We start from the raw sequence: 19401 nt of genomic DNA, 5'->3' as shown, positions 1-19401 counted from the left end.
TCAGAGCCATTTGAACCATTTTTTGGGCTTTCAGAGCCCAAGGCCCACAACACAAAGCTTTACGCCTCGCTTGGGGTTGTCAACACCGATATTATACTGTTGACGACTGTAAACATGTTGCCTAATCGGACGAGTCTCGTTTCAAATTGTATCAAGCGGATGGACGTGTTCGGGTATGGAGACAATCTCATGAATCCATGGACCCTGCATGTCAGCAGGGGACCGTTCAAGATGATGGAGGCTCTGTAATGATGTGGGGCGTGTCCAGTTGAAGTGATATGGGACCCCTGATACGTCTAGACACTGATACGTCTAGACACTACTCTGACAGGCGATAGATACGTAAGCATCCTGTCTGATCACCTGTGTCCATTCATGTCCATTGTACATTCCGACGGGCTTGGGCAATCCCAGCAGGTCAATGCCCCACACGTCCAGAATTGCTACAGAGTGACTCCAGGAACACTATTCTGAGTTTAAAAGCATCAGCTGGCCACCAAACTCCCCATACATGAACATTATTGAGCATCTCTGAGATGCCTTGCAACGTGCTGTTCAGAAGAGATCTCCACCCCTTCGTACTCTTACGGGATTGATGGACAGCTCTGCTGGAATCATGCTGTCAGTTCCCTCCAGCACTACTTCAGACATTAGTCGAGTCCATGCCAAGCCGTGTTGCGGTACTTCTTCATGCTCGATACACGATATTGGGCAGGTGTACCAGTTTCTTTTACCCTTCAGTGTATATGTCTCACACTGTGGTATTTGAGAAAACAACAGTTGCTTTATGCATAACCGTCACCGTGAACAGTCAATTACACCACAAGACTGACAAAGAAATTATGTCAAGCTACAGAGGCATTCCCGCCGATAGCGCAAACAGTGCTGCCAGTTTAAAAAAAAAAAATGCATACATATCCCTCAGGCACGTTTTTCCTTTTAAGAGTTAAAAATTAGACCTTCTGAATCAAATACAAAGTGAGTGGAGAAGACAAAGAAAGGAGGTATCTGAGCAAGAATAATTTTTTTGACCGAAATCACCCTGTATCTTCCATTCGTGGATACTATCATTGGTCGTGATATCTAAGTACACTTCTGCACACTGTGTTTTTCTCAAAGTCGTCAAATTCCGTAGATTTCCGTTTTCATTTGTATCATTTTCTTGGAAAATCAAAGCATATGTTCACATCTAGGGATTCTGCCGACGTTATTGCACTGTTAATATGGAGTACAGTCGATAGCACAAGGGGTTTTTGTCAATTTATGAACTCGCGCAAAATTTATAAAGTTCCTGGTTCCTCCACTGTTCGCTACATCAGTAAAAACGTCAGTACATCCGATACGACAATTTTAGATTCTTTTCAAATGTCATTTCACCTTCTATTCAGGCCTTTGCTGCTGGATTTCACTGACTACGTCATTGTACCAGTCCACGGAAGACTGAAACTACACGTGAATACGCGATAACACAGGGAAACATAGAACATTCACCTGGCGCTGACTTACTGCTAACAGTGTACATGCGGCAAGAAAGCTGTGACTACGGACAGCGGGTGTAACCTTGAGATGTCCACTTATGTGACGGCCACTTCAGATAAGAAATCCATTTTCAGGAAAAGTACCGGAAGAAGTAATCATGAAAGAAGCTCTCAGCCGCATGACTAGCGTCAGTTCAATGGAGGATTCTTTCTGGATGGGAACAAAAAGAGAGTACCCTTCTCTTTTCAAACAAACAGTCCGATTTTCGGTGCCGTTTGTTACTACTTAACGAAAATCCGCGTGTCGTGTTATACATATCGTGACTATGGACTGAACATTCGAAGGGATCAATTTGCGTAATATAATACCATAAGCTGGTTATTACGAGTGACTGTGATTGCGTGCGAGTGGCGAGACTATATTAAGATTACCGTGGGCTTGGTTTGTTTTTTCTTGTATCAAACAAGTGACAATAAATTGAATTTTCACTCACAGACTGTCTACTGTTTAACAGCCTCAGTTAACCTGTCGCTACCTATAGAGGCGCGTAGTGCGGCTAGTTTCTGCTACAGCTTTGGTTCAAATGGCTCTGAGCACTATGAGACTTAACTTCTGAGGTCATCAGTCCCCTAGAACTTAGAACTACTTAAACCTAACTAACCTAAGGACATCACACACAACCATGCCCCAGGCAGGATTCGAACCTGCGACCGTAGCGGTAGCGCGGTTCCAGACTGTAGCTCCTAGAACCGCTCGGCCACCTCGGCCGGCTGCTACTGCTTTATCTAGCTGACGAGCATTACGCATTTTCTAATAGGTAAGGTCTGTGAAGTGGACTGCAGAAGATGAAATTCGCCGCAAGGTGAGTGGACATTATTTCTGTAAGACGAACAATAAGCAGCGCCGATGCACGTGGCATGAGACAGTTCATTCGGGTTACTGTGAACATGAATAAGAATGTTTATTTCAGCATTTTCGGTGAGCACTTGTTGATCTTTCTTTTATATGTACACGGTGAGTAAGCTGTGGACACACTTGTCACTTCAAGAACAAAGTCAGGTACCCCCGTCGCGGCCGCACGAGGTAGCCGTGCGGTCTGAGGCGCCTTGCCGCGGTTCGCGCGGCTCCCCCCGTCCTTCGGAGGTTCGAGTTCTCCCTCGGGCATGGGTGTGTGTGTTGTCCTTAGCAGAAGTTAGATTAAGTAGTGCGTAAGCCTAGGGACCGATGACCCCAGCAGTTTGATCCCATAGTTCTTATACAAATTTCCAAATTACCCCCGTCGCACACTGACTGGCCATCATCCGATCATAATCCCATAAAAAAAGTCTGTGACTGTTAGGAACGTGGGATGAAACGTATCTCCGTGATTTGGTATTTCATGGGACTTTGTCACCAACGACAATCTCCAATTGGATATGGCATATCTATAGAAACTTGTGGTCTCTCTTCCTCGTGGAATTTCAGCCATTATGAAGACGAGAGGCAGCGTTACACGGTATTAGCGTGGTGTCACAGGGCGCGCCCTGTTTCTTCACCGGTATGCTCATTACGCCTGTGCTTGTCACGAGTGGTCGTCTTTACGTGCCGGCGTCTATATTGCATGTGTGCTTAGTCCTTTCTGTTATGCAGTTTACCGGCCATATTTTTAGTTTTGAAAGGAAGATTTACAATATAGTCTCGTCTCAATTAAGTATACACAGGGTGGTCAAACAAAGTGTCGAATACTTCGAGAGGTGGTAGCATTTATCGAAAAAAGAAAAATTAAGTCCAGTAAACATGGGTCCGGAAATGCATACTTTCTACGATAAACACGTGTTTACAGGAGGTGTTCGACGAGGCGTCAATCCATGACAATGCATCCCTCTGCCCTTCTGCGTAGGGACTGATGCACGCACTGAAGTATCCTGGTTGTTGTTGTTGTACCTGCTAGCACGCATTGAAGACCTGACCCTGTAATGTCCGCACGTCGTTGATAGGCGTGGTGTAGACCAATTCCTTCAAGTGTCTCCAAACCAAAAGTTTAGGTGATTGAGGTCTGGGGAACGAAAAGGCCAAGGTATGCCCCCCCCCCCCCCCCCGCCTCCCACCCTCTCGTCACCTTCCTGACCAATTCAGCGAGCCTGAGAGTCGGCGTTGATGTACTCTTTTCCTGAATTGCTTGGAGATTTACATCTTCCCATATATGCTGGTTATGGAAATTCACAATAAGACATCTTATGAATCCTGTCTCATAAAATCTTGGATGTTAACAGTGTATCTGCAGCGCACTTCTGCAACAACCGTTGACAGAACGGCCGTCTGCCATGATGCCCTGTGACCTTAAGGCCTGGACGCGCTGTAGATGATATGGGTACAGCAATTGTTTATGAGGTACCCCCCAGATAAGAAAGTGAGCTGCTAACCGTCGCACACTGATGCCAGGGGTTTCTTCCACCGAACAAAGCACACGCTCCTCCATGTCAGGCGTGCGGACTATACGGGGCCTTCCACTGTCAATCTTCCATGGTGCAAGGGCGCCTGAGTCCCTCAGACGCTGGGTAAGTTTGCTGAACAGCTTATCAGAGGGCATTATGGCTGCGGATATTTTTCAGGGTAGAAGGGAACAGGCTCGCAGGCTACATCCATTTGCTAAACCATAGCACAGCATCTTATCCACCATTTACTTGTCAAGTAGTACGCTTTCATTGTGTGTGTGTGTGTGTGTTGAGGTTTATGGGCGCTCAACGTTTAAAAAATGGTTCAAATGGCTCTGAGCCCTATGGGACCTAACATCTGAGGTCATCAATCCCCTAGAACTCAGAACTACTTAAACCTAACTAACCTAAGAACATCACACACATCCATGCCCGAGGCACGATTCGAACCTGCGACCGTAGCGGTCGCCCGGTTCCAGACTGTAGAGCCTAGAACCGCACGGCCACTCCGACCGGCGCTTTCATTGTTAACAGGTGGTGGAAGAGAGGAAATGTAAATGTACTACATCTTTTGTAAGTACAAACAGCGCCAGTAAGTGAATCCGCTTTTGGAAGAAGGTAAGACACCATGATTCGTGCCCAGGCGTGACAGTACTGTATAATAAGGCACACAAACACGGCGAAAACTAACGTACACTACAACACAACTCGAAACACACAACTGTTTGCAGACCACCTAATGGTAGGTAGAGAATACTGTAAGACACCATAGCATCCCGGCGACATACTTGTCGGAGCGCCAGTATAATGACTGTGATAATACCAGCAACCAAGCGTCGCGAAGCCCTTCCTATAAACACGTGTTTATCTCGGAAAGTTTCGAGGAGTGCTACCACCTCCCGAGGTATTCGACACCTTTTTTTTTTTTTTTTTTAACGCACTGAATATTGTTTCACAGATACTCATAAATACAGTTACAAGCAAGATCACACATCTAATAAATTAAAAAAACTGAAATGAGAGTCCAGTGCTGTTGGTTAACAGACTGGCAGGCTAGCAATAATGAAAAACCACACATAAGAAATCATAGAATATAGATAACAAATATGAAAATATGAAAAATTAAGGACGAGATAGAGGGATTCTGTCTAATTATGGTATATGCGCTGTATAGCGGCGGTATAGAGGCGTCTGTGGATCGGATGCGACGGTAATTTCGGGCTGCCATCGTTAATTCCGATGTAACTGTCTCCACTAGCGAGCAACCTGATTGCAAACACTTTCGCTACACAAAACCGGCGGACTTTTTTTGAACTTCTGTGGCCTTTGGAAGTCTCGTCAACTGCTGGAACATGACGCCCAAGTTGTAGCTCCGTGTGTCTTGGAACTAACCAAGAAATACACGTGTTGCTTCCAGAAGATCAGTCAGCAATCTGAGACCGACCACAAGCATTTGGTGTTGTTTAGAACCTTGGAACTGAAGGAAAGGAGTCGGCTGTCCAGAGAGGAGCTTCTTTTTACAGCCATCTTTGGTATGTTTATTTCCACATCTCCGGAAGCCGATCAGACCCGTTAGGTTGCCAGTCAATGAGGTCTCCTAACGGGTGGAACCGCCTCCCTTGTGCATCCGAGCGCGAGACATAGGGAGTACTTTGCCAGTTTTGACAAAAAATACTAATTTCTTAATTAAATGGAACAACAACCTGCAATAATTAAGGAAAAGCTCCTCTATACCTACTTAACTACACTGATGTGCAAAACTTAATGATGAAAGTAACTTCCCACAGCATGTCAGTGTCAAAGAACATAGCTCGATGAAACTTGGACTGTACACAGAACCTACTGCTATATTATCATACAGAAGGTAACTGAAAGAAATACGTAATGAGAAGAAAGGAAGCGACACTTTTATTCAAAGATAGTAATTACACTGAAGTCACTACGATTCATTAAATAGTATCTGGACATTACAAAAGGTGGGGCAAAGGGTGTGTGATCACCACGGACGACAATGCGTTCTGTGCGACGTGTTGCCATGCTGTGGTAAGGCGTTCCATTCGTGCCCCACGGTGGCTGCCAAGTGCTGGATGGTTGATGGTGCACGTGGACCTGCTGCAGTTTGTCTCCCCAACGCTTCTCAAACGTGCTCGATGGGATTTAAGTGGAAGGGCAGAGCAGTCTGTTTGCCGAATTTCTGTCGTTCCTAGAGCTATTCCGCCTGCGGTCGCGCATTGTCATCTGTAAAATGGAAATCAGGGGCGAGTGCACCCCTGATAAACCGCATATGGATAAGGAGCACAGTGCCGCAATAAGCTTGGCCCCTAAGCGCAATGTGTTTACAGGTTCGGAGCTCAGTGCGACCTACCAATGCCATGCTTCCCCATACCGTAACACACACAGCAAAAAAAGTTTTGCATCAACCCGGTTCCTAGAACTCCTCAAAATAGACGTTGACTGTGGCTACTGTATCACAGACACAGTCCCTTAGACTGTTCATAGATGTCACTAATCCCACCCAAAGATGTAAACAACTATGCATGAGCAGTGCCTATTGGACGGAGGGGGTCCGACAGCCGATCAGTTCCAGTCATTCCACCAGTAAGGAGGTACACGGCTCGTGTTGTCTGTAGTTCAACCATGCCTAGACGGCCACTGCCTTTGACTGTTCAGAGACGTCACTAAACCCACCCAAATATGTAAACAACCATCCATGAGCAGTGCCTATTGGACGCAGGGGGTCCGACAGCCGATCAGTTCCAGTCATTCCACCAGGAAGGAGGTACACGGCTTGTTTGTAGTTCAACCATGACTAGACGGCCAGTGCCTTTGACTGTTCAGCGATGTCACTAAACCCGCCAAAAGATGTAAACAGCCACGCATGAGCAGCGCCTATTACACGGAGGGGATCCAGTAGCCGATCGGTTCCAGTCTTACCACCAGGAAGGAGGTACACAGCCTAGACGGCCAATACCGCGGTTCGATCGCGTGCGCATTGTTACTTTGTGCCAGCGACGGCTCTCAACAAGTGAAGTGTCCAGGCGTCTCGGAGTGAACCAAAGCGATGTTGTTCGGACATGGAGGAGGTACAGAGAGACAGGAACTGTCGATGACATGCCTCGCTCAGGCCGCCCAAGGGCTACTACGGATTATGGCTCGAAGGAACCCTGTCAGCAACGCCACCATGTTAAATAATGCTTTTCGTGCAGCCACAGGACGTTGTGTTACGACTCAAACTGTGTACAATAGGCTACATGAAGCGCAAATTCACTCCCATCGTCCATGGCGAATTCCATCTTTGCAACGACGGCACCATGCAGCGCGGTGCAGATGGGCCCCAACTACATGCCGAATGGACCGCTCTGGTTTGACATCACGTTTTCTTCAACGATGAGTGTCGCATATGCTTTCAACCAGACAATGGTCGGAGATGTGTTTGGAAGCAACCCGCTCAGGCTGAACGCCTTAGACACACTGTCCAGCGAGTGTAGCAAGGTGGAGGTTCCCTGCTGTTTAGGGGTGGCATTCTGTGGAGCCGACGTACGCCGCTGGTGGTCATGGAAGGCGCTGTAACGACTGTACGATACGTGAATGCCATCCTCCGACCGATAGTGCAACCATATTGGCAGCATATTGGCGAGGCATTCATCTTCATGGACGACAATTCGCGCCCCCGTTGTGCACATCTTGTGAATGACTTCCTTCAGGATAACGACATCGCTCGGCTAGAGTGGCCAGCATGTTCTCCAGACATGAACCCTATCGACCATGCCTGGGACAGATTGAAAAGGGCTGTTTATGGGCGACGTGACCCATCAACCACTCTGAGGGAGTGGGGCAATCTGGACCAACAGTGCCTTGATGAACTTGTCGATAGTATGCCACGGCGAATATAGTCATGCATCAATGCAAGAGGACGTGCTACTGGGTGTTTGAGGTACCGGTGTGTACAGCAATCTGGACCACCACCTCTGAAGGTCTTGCTGTATGGCAGTCCAACATGCAATGTGTGGTTTTCATGAGCTATAAAAACGGCGGGAATGATGTTTCTGTTGAACTCTATTCCAATTTTCTGTACAAGTTCCGGAACTCTCGGAACCGAGCAGATGCAAAACTTTTTTTGATGTGTGTATCTGGACCACTAAAATAATCATTCTCGACAGAGTAGGATACACTCACACATGGCGATAGGTGGCGACAAGTAATACACCTAGGAACATCGTCTTGGTGGTCCAGGTTGTGGGGAAACTTAACGGTGTTATTTTTTTGAATACAGTACATTCATCAGTCAGCGTTACTGTGACACTCTACTTATTCGCCATGTACGCGCTTTTCCAGCGGAGCATTCAGCCTTGACTTCAGTTTTAAGGGTGATAATGCGCGACCGCATCAAAGAGCGCACGTGGAGGAGTCTTGGAACGAGATGTTCGGCGAGTGGACTGACGTGCCCTCTGCCCCGACTTACATTCCATGTAGAATGTTTGCGGTGCATTGAGGAGATGCAGCACTTCCACAGGCACCAACGACCACCCAGTAATTGTCACCGCGCTGATCGCGGAATGGAATGCCCTACCACAGGACTTTCTTATCAATCTCGTGGCCAGCATTGGTGCACGTTGAACAGTATGCATCGCCAGAATGAGATTTTCACTCTGCAGCGGAGTGTGCGGTGATATAAACTTCCTGGCAGATTAAAACTGTGTGCCGGGAAGAGACTCGAACTCGGGACCTTTTGGAAGCTAGGAGACGAGGTACTGGCAGGATTGAAGCTGTGAGGACGGGTCGTGCGTCGCGCTTGGATATCACAGTCGGTGGAGCACTTGCCCGCTAAAGGCAAAGGTCGCGAGTTCGAGTACCTGTCCTTCATAGTTTTAATTTGCCACTAAGTTTCAGTATGTATTGCCGTCCGTGATGATCACACACCATATTAAGATCTATGTCCAGCGTTTTGTAATGTGGTGCCTTCAGTGTAAGTATTGTCCTTGATTAAAAGTGTCATTTCTGTTCGTCTCAGTGTGTATTTCTTTGAGGTATCTTTTATACTGTAATGTACTATAGCAGTTCTTTTTATCTGTGGGCCAACTTTCACTTAGCTATGTTACTTGGCACTGACACACCATACGAGCGTTGCTTTCGTCCTTAAGTTCTGCACACCAGTGTATTTAGCATCTCTTGTCACCCTTCGCATCACACGTAAAATAAAAAATAAAATTTAAGCTCTCATTAATAAAATCGAACTTCTGTGTTACTTCCGGTCTAAAAGGCCTCCCATGCTCTAATTATCCTGATTCTAATTTGTTCATTGAAGTCCGCCATCTCTAAAGAGAGTGGCATGACAGGCTACAGCTCCCAAAAAAGAAAGACTGTAATGCTCTTTGATTTTTGATGTCCTGATACACTTCATTATCATGTAAGAGTGAACCGAGGCCCAAAATTGTAATTATGAACGACTTACCTATTTACCTCAAGCAAGAGGTTTTTTAAGTATCAACAACGCCATTACGTAATTCCTCCGATGTAGGCTACAATATTTTCAGTTAAGAACGCAAAAATTATAAGGATCGCTGTAACAGTTTAATTCAGGTACTTAGAAGTCTCCATAACTATGTTACTCACGCAAATATACTCGTACCTTACCAAGTTGCTCTTTTCTGGCTGTATCTCTTAGAAACCTACACAGTTTGTACTCATATCTGATGCGATATATCATATTTTACTCAGCCTACTAAGCTATAAAGCTGATAACGATAACGATTTAGGAAAGTAGTGTATAAAAATAATGAGAGGGGACCTGTTAGCGACGATAAGATGACTTAGGTGTAGAGAACAACCCTTATTGTCTGCGAGAACTCTCTGGTTTCCGGACTGTTTATAAAATTCAGTAATGTCCAGCTACGTCTCAAGTCGTCTTCTTTACGTAAGTTCAGGCGCGTGCAGTTTCACGTAGGTTAAAGATATCTTTTGAAAGATTAGATACCGCTCGCTGTGCTAAGCTTCGAAAGATATGAATCGAAGAACGAGTTCGGACAGAAGGCATGCGGGCCTTGCGGTCGTCACGTTCTGTAACATTTATCTGAAATTACATACGGCGAGCGAGTTTCTGTAGAGCTACGAAATCGAGGAATTTAAATTATGGTAACAGAGACAAGCTGCAGCCGACTTTTTGACACGACCGGAAGAAGACTCGCAATCTGAAGCATATTTGAGCCATCTACAGCCACGTTCTCTTATAGAACATTGTCCTCAAACACGGACTAATAATGGATTTAGATAGTCTATTAGCGCTGAGAATAATTGCCTTCGACTTCTGTTTTTAACTCGCATGAAAACGAATCACATCTTGGTTAACTACTTGTTATCCAAGTAACTTATTACGCAACAAAGCATACTGTGATTTCTGCTAGTATGGCAGCCCGGTCGTGTTTGAAGGAGAGATGGCGATATAAACCAGGTAGTGTAACAATTGGAGCGCTGTCATCGCCTCAGGAGAAAATGATCTCCGAGTTGACTTACTGGTAGCACCAAGTAAACGTAATGATCTTCTTCTCCTTTCTGTTAACGACGTTTCGGCGGAAAACTATTTTCTCTGGCGAGACACGATCGTGGAGCTGTGATATTTTGATTGTACCACTGATTTTCCTTTTAGATGCAAACTGTGTTATAAGACTGTGATTAAACCCTTTGTGCCGCAGATATTATTTTAATTTATTATTTTAAAGTTTTTTGCAAAATTAACATTTATTGTCATGGTGAAAAACAAACACAAAAATAAACTGGCAAAAAGTAAACAATGAGTTGTTTTAAAGAGGCTGTTTCACTTTGAAATAGAATTTAAAAATTTTTCAGAAAATGAACCCTAACAACGAAAAAAACAAGAAAGTGGTAAAAAAATAAACAATTAATTGTTTATGGAGGAGGTTTCATTTTGGAATCAATGGGACATACAGTTTTCAACCACACATCTGTTCGCATTTTTCCTAGAAACAATCCCACATCTCGAAACTCCTATGAACTTGTAATGACTAAAAAAAGTTGTAATGTTGTAATCCTTAATAATAAGGAAAAATAGGTTTTAAATTCAATAAATTTATATAAAAACGTATACTGCCTCAGTAGTTTCATTTCAAAACCGCATATAAAAGCAGTAGTACAAACTCAAATTCACGTTAAATGACTTTATAACTTTATATATATTTACTTTCACTGTCAGTGTTCTCCTCAATGTAATCAACCCCCCTCCCCCCCCCCCCAAAAAAAAAAAGAAGGAAAAAAGGTCACAATCTCCTTCAATTACGAAACACAACACTCGCACGGACTGTTGCTTTGAACGCTGTAAATGGCTGCTATAATGTTGTACATTCGTTTAAGTACCTCACTGTACAGCTATAGAGGTCTTTGTCTTGCAATAAAATTGGCGTTTTCGTGCGAAGGCACTGGTACTTCAAATAAAAAATAATAATAAAATGGTGGTTTCAGTCAGAAACCACTGGTACTCAGAGGGGTAACCGCTCCTTTTGGAATGAGTAAATTCCCTGCCATGTTATTCTCGTAATCTACAAACTATCTACCAGAAATTCTATCTGCAGGTTACCAGGTCTGTATAACTGATACTGAAAATGATCTACAAAGAGTAGCATCTCATTTACAAAGTATCTGTGCTTTGTACAACTTGCGTATACCACAGAGTGAAACAAATTTGGCGGCATTCTGTGGAGAAAAGAATTAGGCCTAAAATCGAAATAAATAGAAAAAAATTGTTGGCAAGAAAAATTTATATTAAACACTAAGGATGCAGTGTGTCATACTAAGATAATACTGATTTTCATCGTCAGACGGAAATTTAACGTAATGAATGGTACTATTAGACGGACGTTTCAGAGAAAGGTGGGGAAGGAACACTCATACACATATTATAAAGACTAATGCCCTGTAAATCCAGCCACTCTCTTCTGTCATTGACAGTTCGTTTAAGTTCCATATAATTGTCGCATCCCACCCTTCTGTCGAAGTCTTCCAAGTATTTCATCCTAGGCCGTCATCTTCCTTTCTTTCCTAGCACTTTCCTTTCAACAATGTTAATGATGAAAGTGTTGTGTCTGATGACACATCCAATAAATTTTATTTTTCTCTTTTACATTTCGTTTAATAATATTCTCTCTTCGTTGACTTCCTCTAAGACTTCCAAGTTGGTTTTTTTCTGTCCAGCTCGTTCTTGTTATTTTCCACGTCCGTATTTCAACAACTTAAATTTGATTGCTTTCAAATTTACTCAGAGTTCAATTTTCACTTCCATAGAGCAGTGTTAACCTAACTAATGATTTTTCGAAGGATTTTCCAGTATTTATATTCGTATGTGTGCCGATTAAAATAATTTCTCAGCTATAAATAGCTGTTTTGCCAATGCAATCCTTCTGTTCACTTTCATTAAACGTGTGTTGTCCCTTGTGATTATAATACCGAGATAGGAAAATTGTTTCTCCTGATCAATTCTGATGTCATCAGTTCATATGTTTCCCATATTTTTCTGTACAAACATTACTTTCGCTTTCCGTTTGTTCACTTTTAATTTCAGTAGTTTATGAGTTTGTGATAGGACTTCAAGCATTCTGTTCATTTCTTTTTCGAAGTCTGCAACTATTACGCAGTCATCGGCAAATCTGATACACTGTATCCTCCCTACCCACTGGGATATGGGAAGGAAACATTCCTAAAATTTTATGAAAATTGTCACGCCCATTTGCAATGTATGGCAGTTAAAAATTAATAACAACAAAATAGGATACCCTGAGAAGCCAGAGGGTGTAAATGAAACTTCTCAGCCCCTACATAAGACCGAAAATGAAATTCAGAAACAAGAACGTAGATGAGGATGAATGCCTTTCGAACAAATGGATAGAGGTGTGAGAAAAAAAATGAAAACAGCACATCAGGAAGATGGAGGATTACCGAAAATAATGTACAAATGCAAACATAACGTATAGCCTCGATAACGGTCCTAATACGGGGAGAATGGAAGTCCACAAGTTTCAAATGGTTCAAATGGCTGTGAGCACTATGGGACTTAACATCTGAGGTCATCAGTCCCCTAGAACTTAGAAACACTTAAACATAACTAACCTAATGACATCACACACATCCATGCCCGAGGCAGGATTCGCGCCTGCGACCGTAGCGTTCGCGCGGTTCCAAACTGAAGCGCCGAGAACCGCTCAGCCACCCCGGCCGGCCCCACAAGTTTCTCCAGGTATGACGTATCCAGCTGGAGCCACTCATCGATGGTTAGATACAGTACTGAAGGTCACCAATCTGCGCTGATGGCGACTGCCACGTTGCACCTGACGTTCAAAACAGTACCAGGCATTTTCTGCGGTACTAAGATCGGGCGATTTAACATGCAATTCGACGTGCGATAGGGTAGCTGTGTGTTCGTCAAACCAAGAATGTATGTGGGCAGCCCTGTGAACACTGCTGTCGTCTTGGAAGACGGGACTGTCCACAGCATGCTCCTCTTGAAGATGTAGAAGAACGGGAACACTTGGTCACCGACAACTTTGAAATACGCGTCCTGTTACATGTTCATGGAAACCGTCATGAGGGGGCCCAAGTCATGGTACGAAAAGCACTCAAAAAACTTCACAGAACCAACTCCGTCCTAAACGACAACCTCCATAAACTTCAGGTTAATCGCCTCCTTAGGCCGTCGCTGCAATCGACCCCTTACAAAAAGGCAAAATAGCGACTCGTTGGGTCACAGTAGACGCCTACTGTGAGGTACAGTCTACCTACTGCGTTGTTTGGCCCACCGAAATGAAATGAACGTATGGCACTGTTAGCCGGGAGGCCCCAGCTGGGATGTTCGCGCGTCTCGTGAAAGTCTTTTCATTTGACGCCGCTACGGCGACTTGCCCTTCGATGATGAAATTGTGATGAGAACAACACGCACATCCCCAGTCCCGAGCGGAGAAAATTTCAGAGCCGGCTGGAAATCGAAGCTGGGTCCGCCTGATTGAGAGTCAGCAACGCTAACCATAAGACTAGGCGCTGCTGACGACCCATTGAAGAAATGCAGCTTTATATGGTGCTGCGACCAACGTCTTTCTGCGTGATACCCTACTGCAAACATCCATAGCATACAATTCCGTACGCGATGCTTGCTCGGAGGTGGTCAATATGGGGTTGCTTTCGCTGACAATTCGGGCAGGGTTTGAATGTCTTATTAACAAGGCTTGACACTCGTATCCAATCCCTTTTGTGCTCTTAGTAGGCACCACACTATCTCCTTCATAAAACTAAACTCCATCCGAACAGGCCTTGGAAGGCAAAACGGTACCGACCGGCCGCCCTGTCATCCTCCGCCCACAGGCGTCACTGAATGCAAGTGTGGAGGGGTATGTGGTCAGCACACCGCTCTCCCGGCCGTATGTCAGTTTACGAGACCGGAGCCTCTGCTTGTCAAGTAGCTCCTCAGTTCGCCCCACATGGGCTGAATGTACCCCACTTGCCAACAGCGCTCGGCATACCGGATGGTCACCCATCCATGTGCTAGCCCAGCCCGACAGCACTTAACTTCGGTGATCTGACGGGAACCGTTGTTACCACTGCGGCAAGGCCGTTGGCACTATCTCCCTCATCACAAAGTACACTCGAAACTTCCTGGCAGATTCAAACTGTGTGCCGGACCGAGACTCGAACTCGGGACCTTTGGCTTTCGCAGGCAAGTGCTCTACCATCTGAAATACCCAAGCACGACTCACGCCCCGTCCTTACAGCTTTACTTCTGCCAGTATCTCGTCTCCTACCTTCCAAACTTTACAGAAGCTATCCTGCGAACCTTGCAGAACTAGCACTCCTGAAAGAAAGGATATTGCGGTGACATGGCTTACCCACAGCCTGGGGGATGTTTCCAGTATGAGATTTTCACTTTGCAGCGGAGTGTGCGCTGATATGAAACTTCCAGGCAGATTACAACTGAGTGCCGGACTGAGACTCCAACCCGGGACCTTTGCCTTTTGCGGGCAAGTGCTCTACCATATTAGTTAGCTGTCAGGAAGTTTCATATCAGCGCACACTCCTCTGCAGAGTGAAAATCTCATTCTGTAAACATCCCCCAGTCTAAGCCATGTCTCCGCAGTATCCTTTCTTGCAGGAGTGCTAGTTCTGCAAGTTTCGCAGGAGAACTTCTGTGAAGTTTGGAAGGTAGGAGACCAGATACTGGCAGAAGTAAAGCTGTGAAGACGGGGCGTGAGTCGTGCTTGGGTAGCTCAGATGGCAGAGCACTTTCCCGCGGAAGCCAAAGATCCCGATTTCGCGTCTTGGTCCGGCACACAGTTTTAATCTGCCAGGAAGTTTCATATCAGCACACACTCCGCTGCAGAGTGAAAATCTCATTCTGTATAATCACAGTTACCACTATCATTCATCATGGTTCGTAGTACTGAAAATACAAGAACTATTCATACACTTTTGCTGGTCTAAACGGCGCAGAATGCGAAAAATGCACCATTTTGTCGAATAGCAAACAGTGAGTATGAATCATCTCTGCTGGCAGCGTCAGTAGCAACGTCACATGTGAGCCAGAGATTTTGAAAAGCGGTGCTCGCTGACGAGAATGTACCGTGCACGGCAAAGATAACTCGGCTTGCGAACGTCACTCATCACTGTGAATGATTAACGGGGAAACGATAAAATCGTGTTTTACTTCCGGCACAGTTTGCGTTGCTCTGTGGTATCTGTTCCTGGAACGGAGTACTGACTGGGCAAAGACAAATAAGTCAGTCAGCTATCTACCTGAGACAGGAGTGCAGAATGTACTTCCTCCACAAATCCCGCAGTTATGTTAAATGTGCTCCACGACATGGTTAGCACTGCAGAGATCTAAAAGGTTGAATTTTTACCTTCTATTGACGTCACTGAACTCATTTTTAAATAGGACATGAGTAGAGTTCTGTGGATCAACAAATTGCGAAGTATAGAATCTTGTACCTGCTTCTCCTAGTGATGGTAATCGAAGTTATTACTATTTATGTTCATCAGCAAAGCAGATTTGGAAACAATTTAATTTTCTTGTTGTCGTAACTACCATGAAGTAATTTAAAGCCATATTCACTATTTTAAAAATATGAAAATGGTTTTGTGACTCGTAGCTGTCTCTTATAAACCTTTTCAGATATCATAATTAGAAGTTGTTAAGAACTAAGACATTACTATGCTGTGAGAAGAAAGGGCCCCTTCACTGATGCAAGTGATCTCTTGGCTTTTCCATACGATCATTAGCGTGCCTGCCGGCCGCAGTGGCAGAGCGGTTCTAGGCCCTTCAGTCCGGAACCGCGCTGCTGCTACAGTCGCAGGTTCGAATCCTGTCTCGGGCATGGATGTGTGTGATGTCCTTAGGCTAGTTATGTTTAAGTAGTTCTAATGTCTAGGGGAGTGATGACCTCAGATGTTAAGTCCCATAGTGCTTAGACTCATTTGAACCTGCCGGCCGCGGTGGTCTAGCGGTTCTAGGCGCTCAGTCCGGAGCCGCGCGACTACTACGGTCGCAGGTTCGAATCCTGCCTCGGGCATGGATGTGTGTGATGTCCTTAGGTTAGTTAGGTTTAAGTAGTTCTAAGTTCTAGGGGACTGATGACCATCGATGTTAAGTCCCATAGTGCTCAGAGCCATTTGAACCATTTGAACCATTTGAACCCATTTGAACCATTAGAGTGCCAAACAGGAAATCTGGAAACAACCTTAAGGAGAAAACATATTATCGAGTGGTGTGTTGCTATGTTAAAATGACAAGCCTAATCGATAAAGGTTAATTGTGAATTATTCACTCCGTTTCCATTCTTATGTTACCAACTACCTCGAGAAGAAAGATGGAATACGAATTTTAGTGCAGATGAGCATCTTATTTCTGTTCTTCTATGTTTTATTACCAGCCTCCGGATCTCATCTATAACTGACATAATGCAAATTAAAGTTTGTCGCCTCGTTTTTCTGCTGTATGTGAAAGCTGATCTCCGGAATTACTGTAGTTATCCGGCCGCAAAATAGTGAGTGCTACCAGTACGAAGCCGAGGCGGATCGCTAGTCAAGAATAAATCCATGTTGCATTCTCAATGCGGCAAACCGGAATCATTCATAGACGCTGGAAAGGAATCGAGCTCAGATTGGAGAGGATGGCAGACGGTATCTGATGTGTCCGTTTTAAAGGAGGTGGTTCTGGATCATATGAACTGCATACTAAACGGCTGGAATTGTGGCAGCAAAACTAACCATCTACGCTTTCCGTCTTTGGACTAAGGGGGGAAGAACTGGCGATCTGTTATCCAGAGTGAAGTCTCTTAGTTTACATTTCGATCTAGCGATAAACATGAGAAACACCAAATTAATGGTTATTCATCGAGAAGGTTAAGATCAGAGTCAACTTAGACGTAGCTCAAAGGATATGAAGGTAGTTAATCATAATGTATATCTAGGTTATCTTATCAATAACGCAGAAAATTGTCATGAAGAAATGAAACGACGAATCGTCTTTGGCCGAGCTGCAATGGTTAAACTCACTGAGATATGGCAGAGCTATGCACTACTCGAAAAACTGGTATGCGCTTGATAGAATCGTAGGTGTTCCCTGTGTTCTTATACGACTATGAGACCTGGACTGTGAAAGCTAGTGACAAGAGCCGAATTGATGCAGTCGAGATGTCACGTTGGAAGAAGATCTTATGCTTACCTTGGCCAGAAAGAAGAACTACTGCTTCTGTTACGGAACAACTTAGCATCACAAGAAGTTTGTCTTTCCATGTCACCCAAAGCTATTCCAGTTTCTTGAGCAGAGAAGGTGGAAATTTGGAAAGAACCATCTTGCAAAAACAAAATCTAAGAAGATCACACTGAGGAGCTGCAAGTAGACGGTTGGATCAAGCAAAGAAAATTACCGGCCTACTTCTTTACGCTATATCAAGACGAGTTATGGATCGCCTCGGATGGAGGAATCTCTTCGTAGATCCAGTTAATTAAGAAATGAATGAAGAAATGAGGTCACGACACTCAGGAATCAATAAACCAACTAATGATGATGAAGATGATGACACTGCACTAAGGCCTATCGTTTTGCTCCATAGGAGGAGGAGATTAGTGTTTAACGTCCCGTCGACAACGAGGTCATTAGAGACGGAGCACAAGCTCGGATTAGGGAAGGACTGGGAAGAAAATCGGCCGTGCCCTTTCAAAGGAACCATCCCGGCATTTGCCTGAAACGACTTAGGGAAATCACGGAAAACCTAAATCAGGATGGCCGGAAACGGGTTTGAATCGTCGTCCTTCTAAATGCGAGTCCAGTGTGCTAACAATCGCTCTAACCATTCACAACATTCGACAACGACCGCTTCGTGAACACATTGTCGCGCACGATCACTGATTGTGATGGCGGCGGTTTTCCCTTAATCGAGGCTCTTTTGGCACACCCTTCATTTGGAGACATGTGAAAAGCCGAGGGCGCACAGGAGCTCAGGGATGGAGTATGCAACGGATCGGACACACCCAGTCTGCCCACGATCAAATGCACTAATGTCGCGTCCCTAGACTGCTCGTCGGCGAAGATTCTACGACATCACGGCCACGTGACACGTCCGACTTTTCTTTTCTACGTCTACATGGATACTCTGCAAATCACATTTAAGTGCCTGGCAGAGGGTTCATCGAACCACCTTCACAATTCTCTTTATTCTAATCTCGTATAGCGCGCGGAAAGAATGAACACCTACACTCCTGGAAATGGAAAAAAGAACACATTGACACCGGTGTGTCAGACCCACCATACTTGCTCCGGACACTGCGAGAGGGCTGTACAAGCAACGATCACACGCACGGCACAGCGGACACACCAGGAACCGCGGTGTTGGCCGTCGAATGGCGCTAGCTGCGCAGCATTTGTGCACCGCCGCCGTCAGTGTCAGTCAGTTTGCCGTGGCATACGGAGCTCCATCGCAGTCTTTAACACTGGTAGCATGCCGCGACAGCGTGGACGTGAACCGTATGTGCAATTGACGGACTTTGAGCGAGGGCGTATAGTGTGCATGCGGGAGGCCGGGTGAACGTACCGCCGAATTGCTCAACACGTGGGGCGTGAGGTCTCCACAGTACATCGATGTTGTCGCCAGTGGTCGGCGGAAGGTGCACGTGCCCGTCGACCTGGGACCGGACCGCAGCGACGCACGGATGCACGCCAAGACCGTAGGATCCTACGCAGTGCCGTAGGGGACCGCACCGCCACTTCCCAGCAAATTAGGGACATTGTTGCTCCTGGGGTATCGGCGAGGACCATTCGCAACCGTCTCCATGAAGCTGGGCTACGGTCCCGCACACCGTTAGGCCGTCTTCCGCTCACGCCCCAACATCGTGCAGCCCGCCTCCAGTGGTGTCGCGACAGGCGTGAATGGAGGGACGAATGGAGACGTGTCGTCTTCAGCGATGAGAGTCGCTTCTGCCTTGGTGCCAATGATGGTCGTATGCGTGTTTGGCGCCG

At 45.4% G+C, this 19401-nt stretch overlaps 1 protein-coding gene and 1 pseudogene across 1 annotated transcript in view; both read right to left on the bottom strand.

Moving 5' to 3' along the window:
- The window catches only part of LOC126419633 (slit homolog 2 protein-like), a 118253-nt gene that overhangs the window by 60897 nt on the left and 37955 nt on the right, over positions 1-19401 (bottom strand). The gene's annotated exons all lie outside the window — the stretch shown is intronic.
- Positions 14390-14507, bottom strand: LOC126419973 (5S ribosomal RNA; annotated as a pseudogene).

This window comes from Schistocerca serialis, chromosome 9 (assembly GCF_023864345.2).
Source record: "Schistocerca serialis cubense isolate TAMUIC-IGC-003099 chromosome 9, iqSchSeri2.2, whole genome shotgun sequence".
NCBI classification, from domain to species: Eukaryota; Metazoa; Arthropoda; class Insecta; order Orthoptera; family Acrididae; genus Schistocerca; species Schistocerca serialis.
This window is presented reverse-complemented; position numbering and strand designations above follow the sequence as displayed.